We start from the raw sequence: 25,055 nt of genomic DNA on the forward strand, positions 1-25,055 counted from the left end.
CTGGTTTCAGTGCAGACCCACAATTTGGCCCACATTTTCTGGGGTGATTTGTCGGTCTTGGTGAACCAGAGTCATCTCACATGTGTAACAGAGCTTGTAGGCAGGCAGGTTTCTTGTGGTTTGGGATACTGTACAGGGTAAAAGCAACCTCTCCTCCTCCTACTGTTTGCAAGATGGAATAGTTTGCGTTAGCCCGTGGCTATCAGAGTAAGGAGAATATCCTCTTTGCTTCAGTGTTTTCTATGGGAAAGAAGCCATAACTTTGTTTCTGATAAGATCCATGTGCAAATTCCCTAAAGCATTGGTCACCAACCAGTTGATCCTGATTGACTGGTCAACCGAGGAGCCCCTGACAGTTGATCTTAGTCTGAGATTGACTGCCAGAGGCTCTGTGATCGGGAGTGGCAGAACGTGTATGGGGAGCAACTGGGACACAGTCCAGGAGCAGCGAGATGTACGAGCAGTGGGATGGCAGTGGGACACTGGGCTGAGTTGTGCCCTCTGCTCGAGGCAAAGCCTGGGGCATCTAGTCCAGTTCGCAGTAGCAGCCATCTCATCCTGCACACAAATCAGGGGGCCACATGCCCCCTGGGCCTCCACCGGGGTCTGGGCAGCGGTGGGAGCCCCCCCGCATGCCTCTGACCCTCCCTCAGCTGGCGCCACTCACCCCTGCCCCACTCCCTCCCTCACTGCGGGGGCCTCAGTGTGCCTCCCCCAGACTGACCTGCTGGGGGCAGGGTGTATGGTAGATCCTGGATTGCTCTTTACTTCAAAAAGGTTGGAGACCACTGTCCTAAAGGAAGGATGATACCTATTGTTTAAATACAGTGAACAAGACAAGGCATTTCTCTTAATGGAAAACTACCTGCCATAGTGGGACACCCAAAAATATTCCCACACCTACCCTAGGTATAACTCCATTAAAATCAGTGTAGCAACACAAGGAGAGACTTTGCTTAGATGGTCCCAATTCTGTTCCTCCTTCATTAGAAAACTACTTCTATTATGTAATTGATTTTGGTGGGTTCTTTTAGCAGTCACGTGGGACAGACATAATTGTGATATATTTGCCTATTTTCTACCCCATAAACTCTCCCAGTCCTTGGTATTTCTGTACTTTTTTTCTCTCATATGGTCCCATTTATGGCTTTCGCATGTCAGTCTGGATGAAGGTTATGCACCACTGGACTCAAGTTTTGGGAGGAAAAGTTATTCAGAAGCTTTTCAGTTATCCTGTTGGTTGTCTTTCCAAACTAATTTTGCTGTTAGTACAGAAACAGTGTTTCTTGCTGGTTTTAAATACTAGACAAGCTATAATTCATGTGTTATTTCTTTCTCAGTGCAGGATTGGAAAGAAAAGGAAAGATCGATACCCACTGAGCCTCTGGCAGCCAATCAGCCTGCATCCTGACATCATCTGACTTGGGTAGGTGAAGTTTTACCCCTGGTACGGGAGTTGGATAACACTGTTGAAGAAAGTATAAAGTTCAATGATCTGTCATGATACTCAATGATGGACTTGGCTGTGGTGCTATAAGCTTGGTAGAAATCTCTTTAACCAATTATCTGGTATTACCATGCAGTTCCATAAGTCTTCATAGAAGTCTTAGGGATATACACACCTTTCTGGATAGAAAGAGGAAGACTCCACCCCTTTCACAGAGTGGAGGGATGTCGGGAGGGAAGGTATTTCTCAAGAATGTCATCATCACTAAGAGCTCTAGGGAGATCTCCACAATATGTGTAATATTGGGACAACTCCTTGGGAAATACTGGTACTGTTAAGAAAGATTCTTGTTTAGGGTGACCTATCATCTTTAGGATATTACTCCATCATGAAACAAGGTCATTTCTCTGGAAGGTTTATGTTATGTTGATTGTAGGCAGAAGTGGCTGCCCATTGATTGCACTGAGAGTTAGATTCCCCCCTCTGTCCGATACTGGGGATTTTGGGCAGACAAGAGCTCTTCACTCGCTGTCAGAGGGCAAGTGACAGTGCCCTCAAACAACTGTGCTTTGTGAGATGTCTCTATTACAGTCACACAACATCGTGCTCTGCTCCACAACTCAGCCTGCTTCCTTGCTCTCTCTCCAGGACAGTCGAAAAAGACAGGAGCAGGTTTCAGCTTGTACTGTACATATAAAATCCTAGACTAAAATCTGTGAACTGTCAGTTTGATACAGGCAACGCGTGAGACAGCAAACATCAGAGCTGACTGGGCTTAGGCAATTTCCCAGCATGTCAGTCCTCTGGAGAGAACAAAGGGATCTTTCAGTGCAGAACAGAATTTAGTTTCCTAATGAAAAAAATCAGGATGATTCAGGCATCTTTTTTACACTGAGCTGAGGAAAAATTATTCAGATTGGATCTTCACTAACCTGGTGTGAGCTAGCAGGGGGTACTCTGATCTCTGGCTCCTTTAGAAGGAGGAACTTTATCTGCATCATGGCTTTAGCCAGCAGGGAACCCCCTGCTCTGGGTCTCATTTAGAAGGGGAACTTTGTCGCTAACCTGGAGCTAGCTGGTAGGCAACGTCCTTACTCTGAATCTATTTTAGAAATGAGGGAACATGAACAATGAGCCAGAACCATCTCTCAGATTTGTCAAACACTTTTTTTGCGTGCACATACGTGTGTGTGTGTGTGTTCCCTTTGTATTATATTCTTTGCGCAAAGCAAAGAGAAGGCAGCATACACTTGATCTCTGCATACATACAAAAAAGAGGAGACTGCCATCCTCACATTCCCCTGTGTGCTCAGGCCAGCATTGGCTAGAAGGGTTTGCAAAAGTGCACAGCAAGATCCTTGGTTTATAAAGTTTCCAGGGTTGTCATCTAGTGGTACCAATTCAAGGTCCCAACTGAGATTAGAGCCCCAGTTTTTGTGTATGGGAAGGTAGACCTTGCCAGAAAGATTACACAGATGTGACAGATAACAGTACTATTATATCCATTTTACGGAGTGAAGAGCCCAGGGAAATTAAGTATTGTAACCCAATCCCATTAAAACTGAGTAGGAGTTATGTACTCAATTCCCTATCACTCTGTTAATGCCGCCATCTCAATGAAGAACTTGCCCCAAATCTGGTACAGAGCCCACATTTCCTAATCTTCAATTAGTGCCTTCCTTCCTCCAGCCCTTGAGCTCAGATGTTTCCATAAATGGTATAGGCTGACACCTAGCCTGGCTTGAGCTAACACAGAGTACCTTCTCTGAGGAAGAAGTAGGAACCTGGCAGGCAAATCCTAGATTGTGTATGTTTGTGTGTTTCCTTCAAAGCATGGTGGGGGTCCTTCAGACTTCAGAAAACAAAGGTCTCTGTGGAACATGGGCGTCCCTCTCCTGGCTACAGAGCAGGGACAGACCCATCCAGTCTCACTCAGCCACTAGTTCCTGATCCTTCAGGTGATCGTTTCCACCTCTCACCTGCCCCATCACTATGAGTGTCACAATGTGTTCAGCATCAACCTCTAAGGATGATAGGGACAAAGGACTTTGATCCGTTGTCATCCTAGTGCTTCATGATTATGATCTCAGCAACAGGCAGCAGATTACTGAGGTTATTTGTCAGCAGAATCATGCATTTCCCACCCCCAGTCAAAAAGAGGCCCACCACCATGTCGGTGCCATGCCCAGCAACTAAGGGGAGTTTATTAGTGAGGAGAATCAGAGAACAACAGGGATGTGCACCTAGTCATACCCTGGGGGAGGGAAAAATGCTGAAGGCTGGGCTTGTTAGATTTGAGGTGACCCAGGGCTGGGAATATCACCAGAGCCCCACCCCCGCACTGTAGGACCTCTGTGACACTGGAAAAAGGTCCCACACAATGGCTGGCAACACACTGAAAATGGATAGGATCACTCAAGGCATATTTAGGCTCACAGATGTTTGCCAAATGTACTGTTGTTTTTTCCAAATGGCTCCCAAATTCCAAAATGGCAGCAAGGGCTGTCCTGTGGGTCAAGGAGGCAGTGTGAAGTGGTGGCACAGAGCGGGGTTTGAAGTTGTGTCCCTTTTCTCATTCCTCTTCCTAGGCCAGTGGCAGGCAAAGAGGATGCCGTAGGAGGTGGGGCCAGATGATTTGGCTGGTGCAGCTGTTAGTGCTGAGACAGGGCTGAGCCTGAGTCACCAGTGGGTTTTTTAGCATATATGATTTTTTAAGCATACATGTTTTTTGGCATCTGACAGAACACACTTTTGGACTGTTGTGGGATATAGGCATTTTAGTCTTCTCAGTCTTGTTTGCACAGACATGCTAGTAATCGTGCTTTGAAAGCCATGGTATTGCTCCACCCCTAACCACTTGCAATGTTGTCATGAGCCTTGCAGTACTTCGGGATTTTCATAGAGCTCCAGCTCCAAAAGTCATGTGGTGATTGAAGAATTGCAGTTTTTCTGTAAAAAAAAACCCAAACCCAAAACCTCGGAGCCCCATGGCTGGGGGGAACAGTTTATACACGTGAACTCCACATGCCCAAAAGGCAAGGAAAGCAGAAGGTAAAGATAACGAATGCCAAATGTTTTTTCCTTAAGCCTCATGGTTTCAAAGCCAGCCACGCTGAGGATTCCAGGGAAGGGGGAATCTGACTCATGGGTTTCAAATGCTTGTGGCTGGCAATACTGCATGTCCCCATCCGCTCAAGCTCTGCTTAGGAACAAGTTGGTCTCTTCTGTGTTCTTTAAATGGCTCCGTCAGCAAGAGATTTTCACAGAACAAATGTGGCTACAATCCTAGTCTGTTTGCTTCTGAAATTCATCCCCAAAGACCACAGATGCACAGAGGCGGCTGCCGTTCACCCTCCTTCTCCCCCCACGCACATGCAGGCACGCATGCAGATGCAGAAGAACACACAAATATACTCAGGCTGGAAACAAGCATCACATTTGTGCTGCCATAAAACATTTTATGGCAGCACAGAGGCAAAGTAAACAGGGATCTGCTCCCCTTGTCACACCACAAGTGCCCAAAACTGTGGCTTCGACAATAACTGGTATGCATTTGTGCCACTTTTTTGTGGCAGATGTCTCCCTGTTTTATGGTGGAAAAGTACAGGCAGCCTGGAGCTGTTTGTGCTCTCTAGTCACCTAGGGCAGGCACTCCCAAAATTACAGGGGCTCGGTCTTGTGCACTCAGCAATTCCCATTTCAGCAGCATGCACGATTGGGCCCCTGAAGCACCTGCCTGGGTTCCTCCATTTGCAGAGGCATTCTGGGAATCCCCTGGCAGTGGGTTCCCCAAGTGCCCATCTGCAAGCAGGGAACCCTGGGTTCCTGTGTTTGCAGCTGTCTCACAAGATCACCCCCTGAAGCCTTGGGAGTGGCAAAGTCCTGACCCCATGGGACAAGGGGCAATGCCTATGTTGTCTAATCTGGGCAACAGACATCCTGACACAGCTAATCTGCTTGAGACATGAATACAGACACACACACACACACACACACACGCGCACACACACACACACACACACACTCCCTCATGCAGGCTCATATGTATAGACAAACACAAAGGTCTGTCCTCTTTGCCAAAAGGTTTATATGTTTCATCCCACGCTGCCACTAGACTTTTACCACTATGGCTCAGCTGAGCAGGGGATGCAAACCCTCTGCACCCCCATTGCAGTCAGAGCTGCCTACAGTCACAGGCCCATTTCTTTGACCTGTATGATTGTATCATGTCTGTGTTTTCCTTCTGCTGCTCTCCTGCTGTTAGAAGGATAGAGGTGTCTGGAGACATGTCAGGCTTCCAGAGCCAGATCCTCAGCAGGTGTCATAAATGTATCTCTATTGTGCCACCTCCATTTATATTAATCTGAGGATCTCGCAGACTTCAGAGAAGACCAAAGGTCTCAAACAGTTCCCTGTGCATGAGCCTATGAAGCTTTTCATATTGCCCCGGTAGGGATAGGTATTATCCCTATTATATAGATGGGGGAAACAGGCACAGAGTAGTGATACCATTCATCCAGCAATTCAGAGGCAGAGGGAGGAGTGGTCTCCTTGCCCCTATTTCTGTGCTGTGTCCTCCCCATTCTTCCCTCAGCGCTGAGTCTCTCCACTTCTTTGCAGTAGCAGGAGGAAGCTGTCTTTGGCATTTCTCCCACCCCCTTCAGTGTCCCCTCATGGCCCCGCAGGAGATTCCTGAAAAGCCGTAGTTTCCAGCTGGTGGGACAGAGGGCAGAGCACCTTGCAAGTTCCACCGCAGACAGTGTGGGCAGATGGGCAGAACGGAGGGTGGACTGCCACCTTCAGCGCCATGCTGCCGGTTTCCAGCCGATACCGGGAAATAATGTTCTGATGTCCTGTCCCCTCAGAATCTGTTTTCCCCATGGAGGTACAGCTGCCATATATCACAGGCCATCAGCTCCCACTCCATTTCTGTGCTACTGGCTCCAGCTATCCTTGTACTCTCTCAGCTTCTCAGGGCTTCCCTCTGCTGTTCCAGGACTTGAGGGGTTCCTAAAGGAGCATACAGGTGTGAGGGCCGTGAGAGAACCAGGCCAAGAGGAGGAAGTGAGGGGATGGAGGCTTAGGGAAACTGTGGCAGGAGGATAGAGAAAAGGGATAAGGAAGAGGAATAGAAGAGAGGGAAAAGGGCTGAGTTAGACAGCTTGGCATGGTACGAAGCCAGGATCAAAGGGGAGGGAGGGGGAGCTCCAGCTCATTTACAGAAACACGTCTATCCAGGGATCGCACGCCATTGTGCAGGTCAGCACTTTATTTGAGAGTGAACAATATAAGTTGTCAGGCGGAGAAAACATTACATCCCCCAATAACTTCATTTTGCTGAACAATCTGCTCACTCAGAGAGAGAAAAATCAATGAGAGAGAACCCAATCTCCCTTCCTCCCGTGAGAGGCCAGCCTGTGCCCAGCTTTTCCCTATAGGGTACCACCTGCCAGAGTCACGGCATTGCCCCTACCTCACTGGCCCTGGGGATGGAGGATGCAGGGGGTTTCTCAGGAGAAGCTACAGATGGAAAGAGGGGGACATCAGGGAATGGGAATCTTCCTTCTGCCAGGCTTAGTTTATAAATGGGGTGAAAGCTGGCAGCAGGAAGCAGAAAGAAGGAGAGAGCAAGGTTGAAAAAGATAACGTGACAGAGGAGAAAGGAGGGGAGAGCTGCATGCATTAATAGGAGCACAGAGGGCTCTAAGGTAATGTGCATGGAGCATAGGGAGAGGAGGTTAGAAAGGGAAGAAAGCAAAGGGAGAAGAGGGGGAAGGTAGAGATGAAGAGGGAGGGCAGTGAAAGAGAAGAAAAAGGGGCTCAGCTGAGCTGTGGGGAAAATGGGGGAGAACCAGAAACATACAGCAGGCAGTTTCCACCTTCCTTAACCTTAGCTTCTCCTCCTCCGCTTGTCTCATTGGTAACAACAAGGTCAGGCCCCAGTATCCAGATTGATGGAGTGAGGGACAGTCACATCCCCAAAGAACTGCCACTCCAGCCCAGCAAGGGATGCAAGTGGAAATGACCTGGAGCATGTCCATGCAGCAGAGTCCATCCTGACACAACTCTGTTTCACCTACAAAAGGCCTTAACTCAAGGGAGAGAGGTCATGCTTGCAGCCTGAGTGGGCTGGCCTGTCAGCGCATAAAGGCTAAAACTCCAGTTCATAGTTCATCAGCTCCTAATGGGACTGTTCCTCATAGCTCAAGGTCTATTTCACTGTGTGGCTGCTTTCACCAGCCAGTTAAGCAAGCCCAAGCATCAACAAGTATATGGAAAGTCTTTCCCAGCATCAGGAGAGCCCAGGTCTCTTGCCCCCTAGTCTAATGCCTTGTCTGTTTGGCTACAATATCTCCCCTTGCTATCTTCTGTTCTATATCTTCACCCAGGGAGACACATCTCTCCCCTCCAGCCAACGTCCAGGAAGAAATCTGATTTGAATTTCTTCCCCATTATTTAATTCTGTCCCCTTTTGCCTACCAGGTCAAGCCAGTCCCAGATTTCTCTCCATGTGCCTTGCTCTGAGGGCTGCCACAGTCATTAACATGAGAAGATTTCTTTTTTTCATTTTTGGTATCACATTAGCAAAAATAAATATTAATAGTGTAAGATGCTAATAGGGAGGAGAGTGTGCCGGGCCATACAGCCCGACCCTCACATTCTGCATGCAACTGCTGTCCCTCAGTATGAAGGTGAATGCTAACAGCACACCCTGCGCTGCTTAGGTAGCTGGGAGTTAACAGGATTACGAACGCTGCTCAAAGGCTGCCTTGAAGTGGGGAAGGGATCTGGGGAGGAAAACAGACTGCTCTTGTGTGAAGTTTCAAGCCAGATGCCGTGGCCAACCCGGCTCGGTAAGGGAGGGTGAAAACAGCTGGGAATTGTGCCATGCACTGAAACACCCAGCTGTGCTAATGCTGACCCCTACTACTGCAGCATGAAGTAGTGCTGAACAACTCAGTCTCTGGCTACAGCTCTAAGAGCCAGTTGGCCTAGTGGGCATCATCCCCCTGGTTTCTCTGCCCAGAAAATGCTCTATGACCAAGTTGTTCAGACTAATTTTTTTTTAACTTGGGATTAATTGTATGACTAAAGTTGCCAGTTCACATTGTGGGCTAACTCGGTGCCTTTGCCTGAGCACTCAAGTTTGAAAGCGCAGGGCCACATGCTCAAAGTTAGGCTCACTGACACCATCTGAAGACCTGCCTCATTGGCCTGAACCTCTCTGTGCCTTAGTTTCTCTATCTTTGCTGTGGATAGGATACTAATGCCAGTCAGCTGGGGGTGTTATGGAAAACAGCCTGAGGCTTTCAGATAGAATGCACACAGGCAACCCAAACAAGTACTGTGATTAACCACCATGCTGATGTCAGCCCATTCCCACCCCTGCCCTCCCCAGGCATACTCTGCCAGCTGGAGTGTTTGGGGTCCGGACTCCAGGGGCACAAGTCCAACATAAGGTTATGTTGTGGCTGATGAGATGGGGAGCTGCACTGGTCCATTCCAGTAAGGTTAAGTTGGTGCTCTTTGGGACGCTGGCTCTCTGCTCGTTATATATAACAGCCTGGACCATGGTGGGTCCTGGTGTCTTGAGTGGAACAGCATCAACAGGACAGACTGAGAGTAACCAACTCACTCCAAAATCTCACAGCATGGTGGGTAGGCACGTTCCAGATAGCGAGGAGATATGAGCTCAGATCCTGTCTGGCAGAGGGGTATCCAATCTGCATCTCCAAGTTGCTGGGTCAATGTCCTAATCGCTGTGTAAGAAAGGAAGCATCAGCACCATGATTCCTCTGACCCTGGAGTCTGTTTTTCAGCTAGAACTCTTCTGCAAGACCACTATGATTCTGTGAGTAGGTTCAGGGCAGCCAAAACCACAATTTTTGGCAAATAGTTTATTCACTGAAAAAAAAAGTCATTCAGTAACACTGAGAGTTCCTTAAAAGCTTGGCTTCCCCTGCTCTTCTCCCAGGCCAAGCAACAAAAGATCCAGCAGGCTTTCCCACTCCTTGTAATGCCATGCTGGCAACCCAAATAAGGGGGCACCTGCATTGTTGTTTATTTGCTGGTGATAATTTTCAGGCAGCCATAACTCTGGGGGATTTGGGGTACAGTGGGCTAAAAGCCACTGGAGGTTTCCCAGCAGTCAAATGACAACATCTCCAACTGGGAGATGGTATCTTATACACATGCAGTTAAGAATGTCACATTAATGTTAAACAGGGGGGAAAACAACCAAGAGTGGAAAAGGAAAAGAGTTAGAGAGAGAGGGACAGGGCTGTGCTGCAGTTTATTTCTTTTGGTTTATGCTCTGATACTTTCTGGTTAATTACACCCTGACATGCACAAAGGGGAAAAAGGGATTTTAAAAAAGCTTTAAAAAAATTACCTTCCATGAAATATTCAGGACATGCTGCTCCTTTTTAAAAACTGGCATAATTACTCCTGCAAGGCTTTTTCCAATTCTCTGGATTTCATTGCATTTGGAGAGGCAGCAGAAACATTTGTCCTTGTTAATGCAGAGAGGGGCCAGGGTGTTTTGTACTGATTAGGAGAGAAGTTACCACCGTATTAAAATATGATCTAAGTATAATCTAACGATGGGTTGGGGGGTGTTTGTTTGCTTTAATGCATTCCTTAGTGTTTAGGATGGACTATAGTGGGGATGGTGGCAGACTAAGCTGTCCATTAGAGTGCATTGAACCGGCCTTTTCCCCATGTGCTTTTGATATCAGTGTGCTTGCTACAAATACCCTTCAGGAGCAAATGAGAGAGCATACAAAGGAGGTATCCTTCCCTAGTTGGCTGGCTCCCTGTGAACACTAGCATCTGCACAAGCCATGCACTAGTGACAGCTATTCCATCCCAGCGGCCGTCAGGATCTACTCCAGCAATGCACTGAGGAAAGGTACCATATTCAGATCCTGTCAACCTCCCTCTCCAGCTTCCAGTGATTCAGCCCATTTCCCTTCCCTTCCCCTCCCCATATCCCAGTGTTGGTAACAGGCCATATTTCCCAAGCAGTCTTTTTCCTAAGTGCATCTTCCAAATTCTGATCCTTCCTCTCAGTCCCACACCTTCTCTGTTACATTGTGCAGTGGGTGTGGTGGGTTGCCCAGAGGAGACGCTTGCAGTGTACAGATTTGATTGCTTTCCATAACATTTGCACTACTGAGAACTGAGGGAGTGTTTTTTCTCAGGAGTGTAAGAAAGCAGTTGACAGTGTAATCATGTGTATCTGGCCCCCTTTGAAAACCATTTGGTCACCAGTGTGGTAATGTGCATCCCTATACTACCTCAACCTCTCATAAGGAACAGCAGGCCATTTAAGGGATAAACTGGGTACAAAGGGTGATTCCCAGATGACCTTCCCAGGCAACATTGCAATGTTATGCAGCACTTTTCAACCATGGTGTTCAAGCAGCTCATCAACTGTAAGAAGGTTTTATTATACTTGCTTAGTGCTTGTGGATGGGGTAGCTGAGGCAAAGGAAGCCCTGTCCACATGAGAAGATCTGTGGTGGCATGATTTTAGCTAGTTAGCTAGTTTCTGCTCTGCTGGCTGATTTTTGGAATATTCCAATGGAATAACTGGTAGTGAGCAATCTCTTTGCATAGACACTGGTAATAAAGCACCTCAAACCCCTCTTCTAATACAGAGCCCTAAGTGTGGAAAACGATCATGATGAAGTAGCCTAGATGTGCCCTTTGAAACACAATGGTAGAAAACACACCAAGGAGTGCCTGGTTATTGTCCACTCTCCAGGTAAAAGGATGGCTGCCAGTGCAGTAAAGAGTCATTCTGGGTTCTCCTGCCTCAAGCATCCTCACTGGCAACAAGAGAAGTGAGCAAGAGGTGGTGTGTTAAGATGCCACTGAGGTTTGCACCTTTGCTCACCCCAAGGGACAGAATTTGTTGTCGGAGCCAGTCTCCTGACGCTGCAGGACACAAGGCAGAATTAGAACCCAGCTCACTTTTTCTTTAGTTGTCCTGGCCACACCATAGGGCTAATAGGAGTGCACAAGGCATTCCTGGTGTCACTGAAGTCAGTAGCTACGCCTCAGAATGAAGTGAAGGAACAAAGAGATTTTCTACTGGGAGGTGCTCCTTTCTCAGTCATTTTAGGGACAATAGCCCTGTTCTGAGGGCCGTGCCCACAAGGTCACACAGAGTCTGTGTCAGAGTCTGGAACAGACCCCAGGTCGCTTGGCTTCCAGTCTTAGGGTCTGAGCCACTGGGCAATGTTGCCTGTCTAAGGCAAAAGCACAAGAATTCAGTTGTGGAGCCTTTTCAGTTCTGTGCTACATTTAACAATTAATCACTTCCACCCACGTCACGCCTCTCCCCCTCACTCCTCTAATGCCTCCCACCCCTCATGCTGGAGTGGGGGGAAAGGAGGCAGCTCCTGTTTTATGAATTAATCAAAGACAATGCTGTTTGGTAGAGCAGTTGATTTAAAGAGCCCTTTGCAAGCATGTGTGTAATATGATTTCTTATCACACGCCGGCTCCGTGCGTGCCTGCCAGTAGGCACGATTCCAGCTCGCAGCCACATCCTAGTGAGACAGGCGGAGTGTTCTTTTCATCTACAAATAAAACAAACAGGAACAAAGAAGACAATAATATTGACTTTCATCATTGATATTCCCATTTATCTTGGTAATAATTAGTAATTCTATCGCTGAGAAGGCATAGCTCATAATCTCATTGTTTCATGGGAGCTTATTAATGTCATCTCAGACAATAGTGACACACCGAGCTTTGCGTGAGGATGGGGGGAGCTGAGGGGGATGGAGGAGAGAAGAAACGAGAAGCGGGGATGGAAGGATGAGGAAAAGATGGACGGAAAAGAGGCAGATGTGACGGAATGAGAATCTGAGCACTGTACCGAAACTGAAGAGCTAGGAGGAGGTTGTGGAGAGAGAAACGCACACATCAGAGAAACAGCAGAAGGAAGGGGAGAGAAACAGCCTCAGGAGAAGGGATGTAAGAGCCAGCAGGACTCAGGAATGGGGGGTGGGGAGCTGCATACGACAAGTCAGTGAGAGAGCAGAGCTGTGCTGGCTTGGTACGAGGTGCTCGCAGGGGCGCTGGGGAAGGCTGGCAGAGCCTGTAGAGACTTCCCTCACTCTCTCTTCCTCCTAACAACTAAATCTGGGCTGACAGCTGCTTGTTAAGAGGAGCTGAAGACAGAGAGGGTCACAGGGAACAGAACCATGCTTTGTATCTTTGGATCTGCCTTCCTGTCGGTGTTGCCTGCCCAAGCCCTGCCAGCTGCCATGGCTCCGAAGCTGCAGGAGCATGCTGGGGAGGGAGAAAAAGGAGCCAGACATCACTCCCTCCTTTGGCTGCTCTCTCATCTGCTCCTGAAGGGTGTTTGTAGTAAGCACAGTGATATCAAAGGCACATGGGGAAAAGGCCTGTTCAATCCTATTAGCACTGGCTAAGGGTGTCACTCAGCGTTAGCATCAACTGGCCTGTAGCACTCCACACAGCCCATGAGGAGGGGGAGTAGGAGCCTTTGATGTGAGAGATCCACCATCACCACTCTCCACTTCAGAATATACGTGCCCCCAACTCTGTGCCCACAGAGGGAGGAAGGCTTAGGGGAAGGGGAATGTAGGGCTATGGGACATTGTTTACAGTAGGGAAGGGGGATGTATGGGTCAAACAGATGACCCTGTGGTTTCCGTTAGCTAGGAGCAGGCATGAATCTGGTCTAGTAGGGGTGGATTGGTATGGAGGGGGCCTGCAGAAGGCATCAAAGGCTCTTAGGGGAACCTGGCCTCTCAGATACTTAAGAGTACAATTTTCGTTGTGCACAAGTCAGCCCAGGTGGCGTGAGGAGCTTGACTCATGCTCACAGCAGGGACCAGATTTGCAAAAGAGTTTAGCACTCTGCAGCTGCCTGCATCCTGAATGGAAAGCAGAGGCACGTATTCAACTGAGGCAGGGGCAAGAAGGATGCCCCACCATTTTCAGTGGGAATCAGGAGTGGGAAGGAGTCTCCATGGTACTCAGAGGGAGCAAAGGTGGGAAAGAGTCTCTCCATTTTTCTCAGTGGGAGTTGCTGGGTGCTCAGCCTTTTGAAATGCTGGCTTTCAGTGTCCAGCCATTGCTTTGTTTTGCTGCTTGAGGTTCACATAGTGTTTCTGTATTAGTATCAGATGTTACACTCAGTACCTGAGTGGTGCAAGGTGTTAGCATGCTAGGTAGAGCCTTGTATCTCATGCATCCAGTCCTATAAAGTTGCTGCTAGAGCTGTGATCTCCTATTTTTACTTGAGTTTTGCACTGAGATGTACTTTCAGATCCTCAGAACCCAACACAGGTCACCAAATAAGGTGATCACTTTGCATGATAAACCCCTCAGTATCATTCAAAGGATCACAAACCTAAGCAAGCCTTGTGGGAAAACTGGCTGACTGGAACTGGTGGTATCTTGCAGTTAAGTCTAGAAGCTCAGCCTAGCCATGACAGTGGAAAAGGGCCCAAGCTTCAAAGTTCAGATCCAAGTTTTCTGTAAATTCTACGGTGTTTGAACTCAAAATATTGGTTTAAGCCAATATAGAGATAAACATTTCCATCACATTCTTCTATATGTCCACTATGATCAAAGTGTTGTTGTAGCTGTGGTGGTCCAGGTAGTGTGTGAAGCAAGGTTTGCTTGGTGATACCTTTTATTAGGACAGCTCTATAAATGAGAGAGATGTTAGACAAGCTTTATGTATGACGCCTCTCTTTGTGCATAGAAGCTTATTTAACAGCCCTGCTAGCTATGCAGTTGACCCAGTGGAAGATAACACGAAACAAACCTTATTTCCCAGATGGCCAAAGTAGTCTTAGTTCTGTCCTATCACTACATCTCCCAACCTGTGCTTAGTGAGTTTGATGCAGAGGCATTTAACAGAATCCTCACAGGTCTTCTCTAAGATGAGTTCATGGCTGTCATTGTAACCCCCTTTTTAAAGAGGGGGAAATAGAACAGAGAAGTCAAGTGAGTTGCCAGGGCCACACAATGTGTCAGTGTAAGATCGAGGACTTGAATTCATCTCCAGCTAACAGTCCTTTCTCTCTCAGTCTGTGCTGCCTTTCTAGCTGCCCCTTCTTTGGAGCATAATGTGTATTCTGGAGAATGTTTTAGGGCACTAAAAGCATTAACCAATATCAACAGAGATGTTGGGTGGCCGCGACTGCAATGTCCTCTTACAATGCAGTGTCCCTTCACAGCTCAGCAGCAGTCTTACAGCAGTGTGATGCAAGTGACACACTGTTGTGATGTCACTAGTTTGGTACAGAGAAGTTTGGAGGGCAGCTCAGGGAGGAAGCTAACTTTTGTCAGAGTTGTGTAGGAAGTTCAGAGAAGATTGTGGGGAGACTGTGCAGAAATTGCCTGTATTTGTCAGTATTTGTCTCCCACTGCTTCCACTCATAGTTTCATAGTTTCTAGGGTCGGAAGGGACCTGAGCAGATCATCTAGTCCGACCCCCTGCCATGGCAGGAAAGAATACTGGGGTCAAACGACCCCAGCAAGATGTTCATCTAACCTCCTCTTAAAGACCCCCAGGGTAGGGGCCAGCACCACTTCTCTTGGAAGCTGGTTCCAGACCCTAGCCGCCCTGACTGTGAAGTAGCGCCTCCTGATATCTAACCTAAACCTACCCTCTGCCAGCTTGTGACCGTTATTCCTGGTCACTCCTGGCGGTGCTTGGGGAAACAGTGACTTCCCCAATGCCTGCTGATCCCCCCTGACTAGTTTATAACAGGCCACAAGATCCCCCCTCAGCCTTCTCTTGTGGAGGCTGAACAGGTTCAGGTCCCGCAGCCTGTCCTCATAGGGCCTGCCCTGTTGTCCCCTGATCATATGAGTGGCCCTCCTCTGGACCCTCTCCATGCTGTCGACATCCCTCTTGAAGTGTGGCGCCCAGAACTGGACGCAATACTCCAGCTGCGGCCTGACCAGTGCCGCATAGAGGGGGAGGATCACCTCCTTGGACCTGCTCGAGATGCATCTGTGGATGCATGCCAAGGTGCGGTTGGCCTTCCTTACTGCCTCTCCACACTGCCGGTCCACATTCATCTTGGAGTCAATGATGACCCCCAGATCCCTTTCCGCCTCCGTGCTGACAAGAGGGGAGTTCCCTAACCTGTAGGTATGGTGCCGGTTGTTCCTCCCGAGGTGCATCACCTTGCACTTGTCTGTGTTGAAACCCATCCTATTCTCATCTGCCCACCCCTGTAACCTGTCTAGGTCTGATTGTAGCCTGTTGCATCCTTCCAGTGTTGCCACGTCCCCCCACATCTTAGTGTCATCAGCAAATTTGAACAGGGTGCTTTTTACCCCCTCATCCAAATCGCTGATGAAGATGTTGAACAGTGTGGGCCCGAGGACCGAGGCCTGCGGAACCCCACTGCCGATGTCCTTCCACTCCTCGCCTTTCCACAAGGTAAAGAGCTCTCTGCATTCCTTATTTCCTTGTTCTTTGGGTTGTTCATTCTCTGGACTCTTTGGAAAACCCTACCTGGGCTATGTGAAACTATACTCACCTTGCTTCTGGAGCAAACAGCACAGAGAGCTTTGCTCACTACCAGGCAAACCAGGGGCCAGTCCTGCCCCACCATGGCATGGGTTATAGAGGAGAGAGTAGGGAGGGAACCCACTAAGGAAGTGGGCAAAGGCAGGCTTGTGCTTGGGGACTTATGTACCCCCTGGTTGTTTCTGTGACTGCTCTATGCATGGTCCCAGAATGGTCTGGAGGCCTATTTCCTGCATCTATATTTTATCACCCCATTAAGTTCAAGTCTCTACCCCATACATGAGAGATGGTTTCCTGTACACAAAGTCCCAAGCATTATCAATTCCAGAAGAACCGCTGTCACAGCAGCCGCCGGGACCAGCGAGCAGCGAATGCAAATGCAGGGCAGTGTTTTTATTAGGATTTAAATGAGTTTAGGGCTGTTTAGAATTACAATGTGATTTGAGTCAGGAGGGGCTTATAAAACTAGTACAAGTTCATATATTATACAATAAATGTGCCAAACCCCATGACACCAACCCAAGTACCTCTCTGTAGAGAGGCTAGGAAGCAAACATGTATGTTTTAGAATTCAGAGTGATCTGCCTCAGCTCTGGCATTCCTGCCTTCCCCTGTAAAACCAGCAACAAGGGCCGGCCTGGGCAGGAGTTCAGAGTGGCTCTGCAGCTAACCCACTGAAATCCATGAGGGCTCTGAGCCCAGGCCTCCTGTTTGGTCCACGTGAAAACCTTTCACAGTGCAGTTCAGCACAGGCAGTGGCTTCTGCTTCACAGGGGCTGGGGAGTACAATCATACCAGATGCTGCAGGCCAGGATTAAGGAGCTGTGTTGGGGTTGGGAGCTTGCACAGCAGTTGCCTGTATTCAGTCTGGCTCCAGCTAAGCAATTGTTCCTTTGCTTATGTAAGTACAAAGATAGCCAAATCCAAAATCCATTGAAGTCAGTGCAAAGATTCCCAAGGACTTCAGCAGGTTCAGGACCAGGCCCTGAGTGTGTACGGGTTCAGTCTGCTGCATACATAACCACAGGCAGTGGTTGAGAGGAAAGTGAGGGTGGGTTGTGTGAGAGGACACAGTATGTAGTTGTTTCCCTATCCTACATATGCAGTGTCTCTTGGAGAAGGAGCCGTGGGTGTCCCTGGCCTGACAGCAGCTCCAAAACTCTCAGCTCATCTAGGTTGGAGATGACTTAGCTGAGGGCTGTCCTGTGACTAGGCCCTTCCTTGAGCTGTGCCCATGTCAGAGGAGGCATCATGACTCAGACACGTGTCTCCCCAGCTTTGCTGGGTATGAGGTCCTGCTGGCCTGGGCCAGCACCAAACTGCTGCCTGACACACTCTCTGATTCAGCACCTCTAGCTGGTGAACAGGCCAAGGCTGTGCCCAGAGCAGGGGAGGAAAGAGGTGAGTAACTAGCTTGGTGGAGGGAAAGTAGGGGTGGAAAGAAGTGGGGGGGGTTATATTTAGGTCAGTTCCAAGGCACTGATGCCTCAAGATATGAAGAGCCCTTTAATGCTGGTACGTCCTGTCCTCTCCCTGGCATCAGTGGGGGCACTTGGTATGCAAGCAGGTCTGCACAGGGGCAGTTGTCCCACAACCTCCCCAGCACTGCGGCGTGGTGCTCCAAGGGGGACATATATCTCCATAGTGATGCCTCACTGTAGAAGCACAGAGATCCCTTATTTCAGCGGCCCCAAATAATTATTTCCTTCTAGCCCAGGTGTAATCCCACCCTGCCACTTCCCATTTTGCACATCTCACCATCGTCTTGCCCTTCTTCCTCAGAGCCCCGCTCCCTCCTTCATGTCCTTCTACATTCTCAGTCGTTGGTCCTGTGGGCTCTCTCTCTCCCAGGTCACTGCTATACCATGCAGAGTGCAGACAAGGGGGCAGCAGTGCTGTGTGGTAGCTTTCTCCCAACAGCTAACACAGCTCCCCCTGCTAAGGCCAAGCCTACATGTTTCACGCTAAAAGAGTCACAGAGGGAGGTCCTGATGCTGGGCCCTGCTAGGAAGTGCCAAAAACCATGCTCATTTGTCAGCAAGGGTATCATGATGCTTTTGTTCTCAGTGCCTCCTGTCTCAACTGGTTTCATTATGTTATTCAGCAGGATTATTTGGGGCCATCATCCTGTCCCTTCTCTAGCTCTCACCTGCAGCTGGCTGCTTCCTGGCTTCATGCAGAAAGCCAGGACTTGGGGCATGGGGGGCTGTGCTGCACCCCAGCCTCCCTCTTGCAAGCTGCTGCTCACCTCCTTTGATGAAAGGAACCTGGCATGTATCAGACCCCAAGGGCACTGACTGTTATGGCTCTGCAATAAGGAATTTACATCAGCTGAGAAGTAGGACAAGCTGAAAACACCTTCAACATGCTGCTGGGAAATGAGACAGGAGTCGGGGAAAGTGGTTATGGTGCAAGGGCAGACAGGAGCTGGGGTACAGAGATGAGATTGGATTCCCTCCTTCTATTTAGATAAGCTTCAAGTTTTTATCACAAGCTGCTGTCGTTTGGGGTTGGATAGAGACCAACAGTAAAAGGTGCCCAAAGCTGCACTCTCAGCTTACCAGACAAGCATTCTTCAACATTTCCAAAGCACCCCACATCCCAGGGAATTTTCCACCAAAGAATCACTTCATGCGTCCCTGAAATTCAGCCATGGAGCGGTGCCTGGCAGCGGCTGGTGCTTCCCCACCAGCAACAACATTAAACAGCAGTGCAGAAGATTGCTTCATCCCACTGAAAGTACAGGGCAGGTTGCACTGAGAAATGGGCACCAAGCCAGTCCCTAGCAGGGAGAGAGCAGACAGCTGTGCTTAATGCTCCTGTGACAACACCTGCAATCTCCAAAAAAGTTCTTGGGAACGGTTAGCTGCTCTCGTGGTTGTATGCCTTCCTCCAAACTTTGTAGCCCCAGTTATCTTCTTGTAGCTTTATCTGGAATAGCATCCAGTTTTGGGCCCCCCACTACAGAAAGGATGTAGACAAATTGGAGAGTCCAGCAGAGGGCAATGAAAATAGTTAGTGGCCTGGGGCACGTGACTTACGAGGAGAGGCTGAGAGAACTGGGCTTATTTAGTCTAGAGAAGAGAAAACGGAGAAGGGATTTAATAGCAGCCTTCAGCTGCCTGAAGTGCTGTCCAACCAAAGAGGTGCTCTTCCAACCAAAGAGGATGGAAGTAGGCTGTTCTCAGTGGTGGCAGATAACAGCAAAACAGTTTCAAGTTGCAGAAAAGGAAGTTTAGGGTAGATATTAAGAAGAACTTTCTCACTAGGAGAGTAGTAAAGCACTGGAACAGGTTACCCACAGAGGTGGTGGAATCTCCATCCTTGGAGGTTTTTAAGACCCAGCTAGACAAAACCTTGGCTGGAATGATGTAGTTGGGGACAGTCCTACTTGAAACAGGGGGTTGGACTAAATGACCTCCTGAGGTCCCTCCCAACCCTAATTTTCTGTGATTCTGTGATTCTACTCCTGATTTCCAGGTCACCAGAAGCAAGGGAGATTTGGAAAAGAAAGGCACCACCTGCTCTGAAGCATCTGTGCCAGTTCTGGCAGTCATCAAGTTTTTTCTGGTGGCTTCTCATGCACATAGTCATTGGTTACAATTCTGCTTGGTGTAAGAGGTAAATGAGATCCAGGTCATCAGGCATCTCCTCACTGGTGTCACTCAGCATGCTATACAAATAGTAAAGGCTATTGCTGTTAAAAATAATGGATAACACTTGTATGTGAAGATAGGAGAAAGAGCGGGAGAGGGCTAGCAACATAACTAGGCTGTAGTTTTATACACACACACCAAGCAATTGACAGTGCCCAGATACCGCAGTGATGGGAAAAAGATGAACTCCTCAGTGCATTCTAGTTGCCTGTACAAGAAGGAAAGTGCAGATTGAATTCCATTGGGGTGTTTGTGCATAGCCTCAGACGCAGCATTATCATGCTGCTTTTGATCACTGAAGGATACAGCTGAATACTTGAATGATACAAATGTGGTTATGCTGAAATCCAAGAAAAGATGCCTTTTGTTCCTCCCTTGCATGTTTATTTGCATAAGAGTCTGTGCTGTAGGAGAAACAGAAGGAAGAAACTTGAGGAAAGGGAGGGTGAGTGGTGGACAGTTTTGAAACTCAGTGTAATTTCAGGACACTTAAGAAAGTCTCATTATCAGTGGTGAGATAGCAGCAGCTGAGGCAAGTCAGCCAATGGTCTGACATGCATTACTCTACATGACGTGCTTGCTGGGATCCCATTGGTTAACTTTCTGGGTCTGTCCAGGATTTGTATATAAATATAAAAAGTGTGATTTCCCTGCAATGACCTTGCAGTAAAGTAATGCCCTCTGCCTTCCTCATAGCTGTAAAGCATATTTTCCTTCAATAGCTGGATGTCTGCTCTTTAGCTGTTACATCAGGTTGAGTTTAGGAGTTAGGCTGGCACTTCATCATTTCAGGATGCACTTTTCTCAAAGAAGTAGAAGTATGGAGCATTTGTGGCAGAAGGGAACATTGCCCCAGCCTGGAGGTTTCCCTCATTTGATTAGGTGTTCATTAGATAGTTTCTTTCCCCATGAAAAGAACCCGGTGCTGAGCCAGAGGTGCAGGTGGAAATTCTACTTTCAGCATGGTTCTAACAGAAAAACAGCCATTTCATTGCATTTCACAGAAAAAATGGAATGTGAGGGGTGCAAAATCACCTGAAATGAAAAGGTGAAACTGTTTGTGTGAGATTTCATGGGGAGGTTGTCACCTTCCTCCATTCGCTGCCCTTGATTTCTGAGAGAAAGATTCCCTTATGCCAAAAGGCATGAAAGCAAAAGCCTTGTGGTGAAGCATTTGGTGTTGAGAGCCCCAGATTGCATTTCCTGGTCTATCTCAGACTTCCTGGTGGCCATGAACATGGCAGTCAGCCTCTCTAATGCTTTTCCCTACCTGTAAAACAGGAATGCAAGAACTGCTCTGCCAGGCAGGAAATTTGTTAGGATATATGTATTAACATTCAAGGTCTTACACTAATGGTGGTCATGTGGTAACTAAGGACGGTAGACTGGAAGAGAGTAATAATGAGAAATTCCTCAGCCAGATCTTCATGCCCTCACACTACTCCATTCCATGGGAGGCATTACACTGCTGAGGCCCCTCAGGACCAAGAAGTCCATCCAGACATGTCTTATCATCCAGGGTTATAAATTATTTACTGCAACAAAGGGGGCTGTGTTACCCCAGGACAGAGCACAACTTGTATTGTGACCATATACTATAACCACCAGTATGTGTTACACTACAGTGGGATAAACAGCATTCCTCTCTACACCATGGTCAGAGGCTTAGCTCCATCTCTCGTCACAGCAGGAGGGTTCTTGGGTTCAGAATGGCCTGGCTCTCCGCAAAATCCTGCTGCGTGGTTTGGATGCACTAGCTGTTTTTAGGGAGATTTAGAAGTGCCACTCCTATTAACCACGGGTCCAAATGCCAGCCTTATGAAGTCGCCATTTAGACAATCTCAACATCAGCAATACCTATGATCTCAAACAGATGGACAGACCCCATGTTGATTGGAGCAGGGCAGGGAAGGGATTTGTCACGTATGCAAGCAACCCAGATCAAAGGGACCCCAAAGGTGACATCCATCAAAAAGCTTTTAATGCTAAGCCCTGGAGCAAGGAAATTTACACAAGGGACTAATTTTCTTTCCTGATCATCCCTTTCATAACAAACTGTGTCAACTTGACATTCAGGAAACTTTAATACCTTTTTTATTCATTAAACAATTCAGTTAATTGCTGCATTTTTTTAAATACCTTTTGATTCAGCCAAACTCTGTCCTTGCCTCTACTTTGTTCTTTAAATTATTTCAGTGGGATTATTTATTACCACTGCTGTTTCTCCAGAAGGATTTTGGGAAGGAGGGAAGCAGAGCACCAGTGAACATATGGCTAAGGATGTGTGCAAGACTGCAAGAAGAAGAATGTGTGTGTGTAAGTGACACAGGTGTGGAATTGTGCGTGGGTGTATGTGCATATTTACCTGAGTCCTTGTTTGTATATGTGTGTGCATAGTATGCTTCTTTCAACATGAGTGCATACATAGGTACATGTGGACTATTCACTGGGCTTCTTACTTTAGATACTGGCAGCTTGATCCCTGTAGTCCAGAAAGGTCCAGGAGAGGAATTGGCTGCATGGACTTTTCACGTGAGAGGTCCTTCTCTTACAACCAGTATGAGCTCTCCAGTGTAGTAGGAGTGTTGGAAAGGAAGATCAGGATCCCACAGTTAGGGACTCACCTTTAGCTGGTGGAAATTGTTGTTGCACCTGGAGCCTCTTTGGGAGGGAAGAATCCTGGTCCAGAATCACCTGTCAGTCTGGAATTCCTGAAGGGTCAGATGCTGCTCCATCACTCCACAGAATGGGAACCATTTCCACCGGGGAGCAATGCACCGTTCTGAGCCCTTCCCCAGGCTTCTAGCAGCTCATGTGGCTAGCAGAGGGGGACAGGTCTGCTCTGTCCTGTGTCCCCTGAGCTGTGTGTGCACCCCAAACCACTGTCTCTGTTGTAGCTACCACAAGAGAGAATGCAGGTGCAGAGAGCAAGAAACATATGTAGGCATGCTTTCCCACTCCTATTTCCTCACTGCTCAGGAGCATTCCTTGGGGTTAGGCCAGAGTCCTTCAGTGGGATCTAAGATCCAGCCCCTCCTGCAAGTGGCTTCTCGAGAAGCTTCCCTCTGGATATCAGATTTGAACAATTCCTCTGCTTGGGGAAGCTGTCATGGCTTTCCTTGTATTTGAATGGACAATCATCAAAATTTAATGATCCTGTATTGTTAGCCGTGTCACCTCCCATGGGTTTCAGTTCTACAAGGAGGCAAAAGGCAACAGAAAAAGCAAAGGAGCCTCCTCTCATTCTGTCACAGTCTGACCTGGAGATGCACGGCCAGTCCCCGGCATTTGGCAGAATTCACAAATTGTGTGTAGGTTCCCCCAGATCTTCTCTCTGTATTCCTCACTGACTGGAAGCTCGGTCTAGGCAAATCCAAGGGGGTATTTTTTAAATGTCCTTTGTGCTCTGCTGCTAGGGCAATTCAGGGGATGCGATTAAACTGAGCTGTGTGGGAGCTGGCAACCTGAGTTTGTGAGATGCACTGGTTCTGGATCAGGAGTGGGTCAATTGCCACTGCTGGAGCTCTCCAACGTGCGAGGCAGCTGAGGGGTCTGGTTTATTCGTTCCTTTTGATTTGTAGTCTCTCAGTATTAGCACTATTCTATACTCATGTTGTGGTAGAGCCTACGAGTTCCAGTCATGGGCCAAGAGCCTACTCTATTAGGCCCATATGAAGCCTGAGCAAAAGGAGAGCCCCCATCTCACAGAGCTGAACATGGGCAGTCACTGGAGTAACCCCAGAGTGCAAACATAAACAGCTTCTCCAAAGTTTTCCATTCAGATTTTCAACATACAGTTTTCTAAATTGGACAGTGTCTGTTACCTTTGGTACCAGTGTCCTTCATGTGTAACCATTTGCCTTCTCATGGATATAAGAAACTCTGACCCTTGAGTATATTTTTGTAACCTAAGGTGCATGTCTGAGTCCTTAGTCCAGTGATTCTCAACCACAGTGTTGTATCTTGAGGTCCTTTTAGGGGTGCTGCAGATTGCCAAGTAATGTTAGATGTGCAAACATAATTCACAAGATAAAATCAGAGATCTCAAAAAGGAGTCCATTGTACTAAAAGCATTCTGACCTGTGGTGGCCTTTCTGAGTTCTCTGCAACCAAAGAATTGTTCTATTATTTTCCTGTAATCAAAAATCAAGTGAAAACTAAGAGCTAACAATTTCCAAGGGGTCCCTTGAGTCTAAAGAAAGTTGTGAACCACTGCTTTAGCCTCAGCACTCATACGTGCTGAAGGGTGGATGTGCATGATTGCAGTGCATGTGCCAGAGGTAAACACGTGTGTGAAGTTAGTGACCATATAACCCCTTGTGAAATGCTCCTGTAATGCAGCTGGCAATTTGGTGACTCCCTGGTGTGGAAGAAATGCCAGGGAAATTTGAACCATTTGAAGTGCATCTGTTTTCCACCAAACCAACCAACCTGGTGACAAACTCCCAATGCAATATTATTCCCATTGAGATCTGTCAGTCCCTGTCTCCCATCTGCATTAATGAAGGGAGCTCATGTCCAGCGTGGCACCACTGATACATATAAACAAGGGACTCCCTGCTGCCTGCACCTTCCTCTCCATCAGTTCCTTCCAGGGTTCAGTGAGTTGGGCTGAGAGACTTAATAACAGTACAGTTGCCTTTGCTTTCTGCTGGGACTTGGGGCGATGCCTGAGCTAGGCCTTCTTCCTCCCTTCCAGTTACTACAGTGCTCCAGCAAGTGATGTCTGCAGAGTTCTCCCCATGCTACTCAGGTCTGTTGTAGGAGGACATTTCAGTTAGTAGAGATGCAAGGAAATAATAGAACAAGGATTAATACTAGGTCCCAGTTTCATGTTCCTAGAGCACTGAAACTGCAGTTGTAGTGGTGGCTGTTCCCAGATATTGAAACCCCCTGACTCTTTTGACAACTTAGGTGTGTGCGTGTGTATGTCTGTTTGTCGCTATGTAAGTACAATAGACAACAGTGAGAAGAGTAGACCACAAAGGATTACACCTCAGACGCCTCACTGGTGTGATCATACCATGCTGCTGAGAATCCCATGAATTGAATTGTTCATAAGATCAAGAGAGATCTGGATCATCCCAAACAGTGGAGATAATATTGGCCTTTCCTCATGTATGGAACTTCACTGCCATAATAAAAACTTTTGGAGAAGCAGCAGCAGCCCCAGTAGGCTGTGGCACCATGAATACTTATATTAGTGACTCTGATCCCTGTCATCAGCACAAGGGCACCTGAAATTATTTTTTGTTTTCAGGGAAACAAGAAAGTCCCTCTGCCAGCAAGCAAAGGGTTAACCCAGCTCAGCTGGAACAGGTGCTTTGGGGAAGGAAAATTAGGTGGCTAGAGAGGAAGCTGCCTTTGGGAATATCATGGTCTACACTGAGGGTCATGTAAGACTGGTGTAAAG

The 25,055-nt window shown here is 47.8% G+C and overlaps 1 protein-coding gene across 8 annotated transcripts in view; it reads left to right on the top strand.

Annotated features, from left to right (window-relative positions):
- Positions 1–25,055, top strand: part of LINGO1 (leucine rich repeat and Ig domain containing 1) — a 471,014-nt gene that overhangs the window by 306,231 nt on the left and 139,728 nt on the right. For 6 of the 8 annotated variants that reach the window (XM_090029091.1, XM_090029095.1, XM_090029093.1 and 3 more), the window contains one exon: positions 1,341–1,426. The gene's annotated coding sequence lies outside the window, so the exon portion shown is untranslated. The remainder of the gene's footprint in view (positions 1–1,340; positions 1,427–25,055) is intronic. The other 2 variants (XM_090029096.1, XM_090029098.1) reach the window with 1 other exon arrangement.

Source organism: Crocodylus siamensis, chromosome 15 (assembly GCF_052110815.1).
Source record: "Crocodylus siamensis isolate JL-2025a chromosome 15, ASM5211081v1, whole genome shotgun sequence".
NCBI lineage: Eukaryota > Metazoa > Chordata > Crocodylia > Crocodylidae > Crocodylus > Crocodylus siamensis.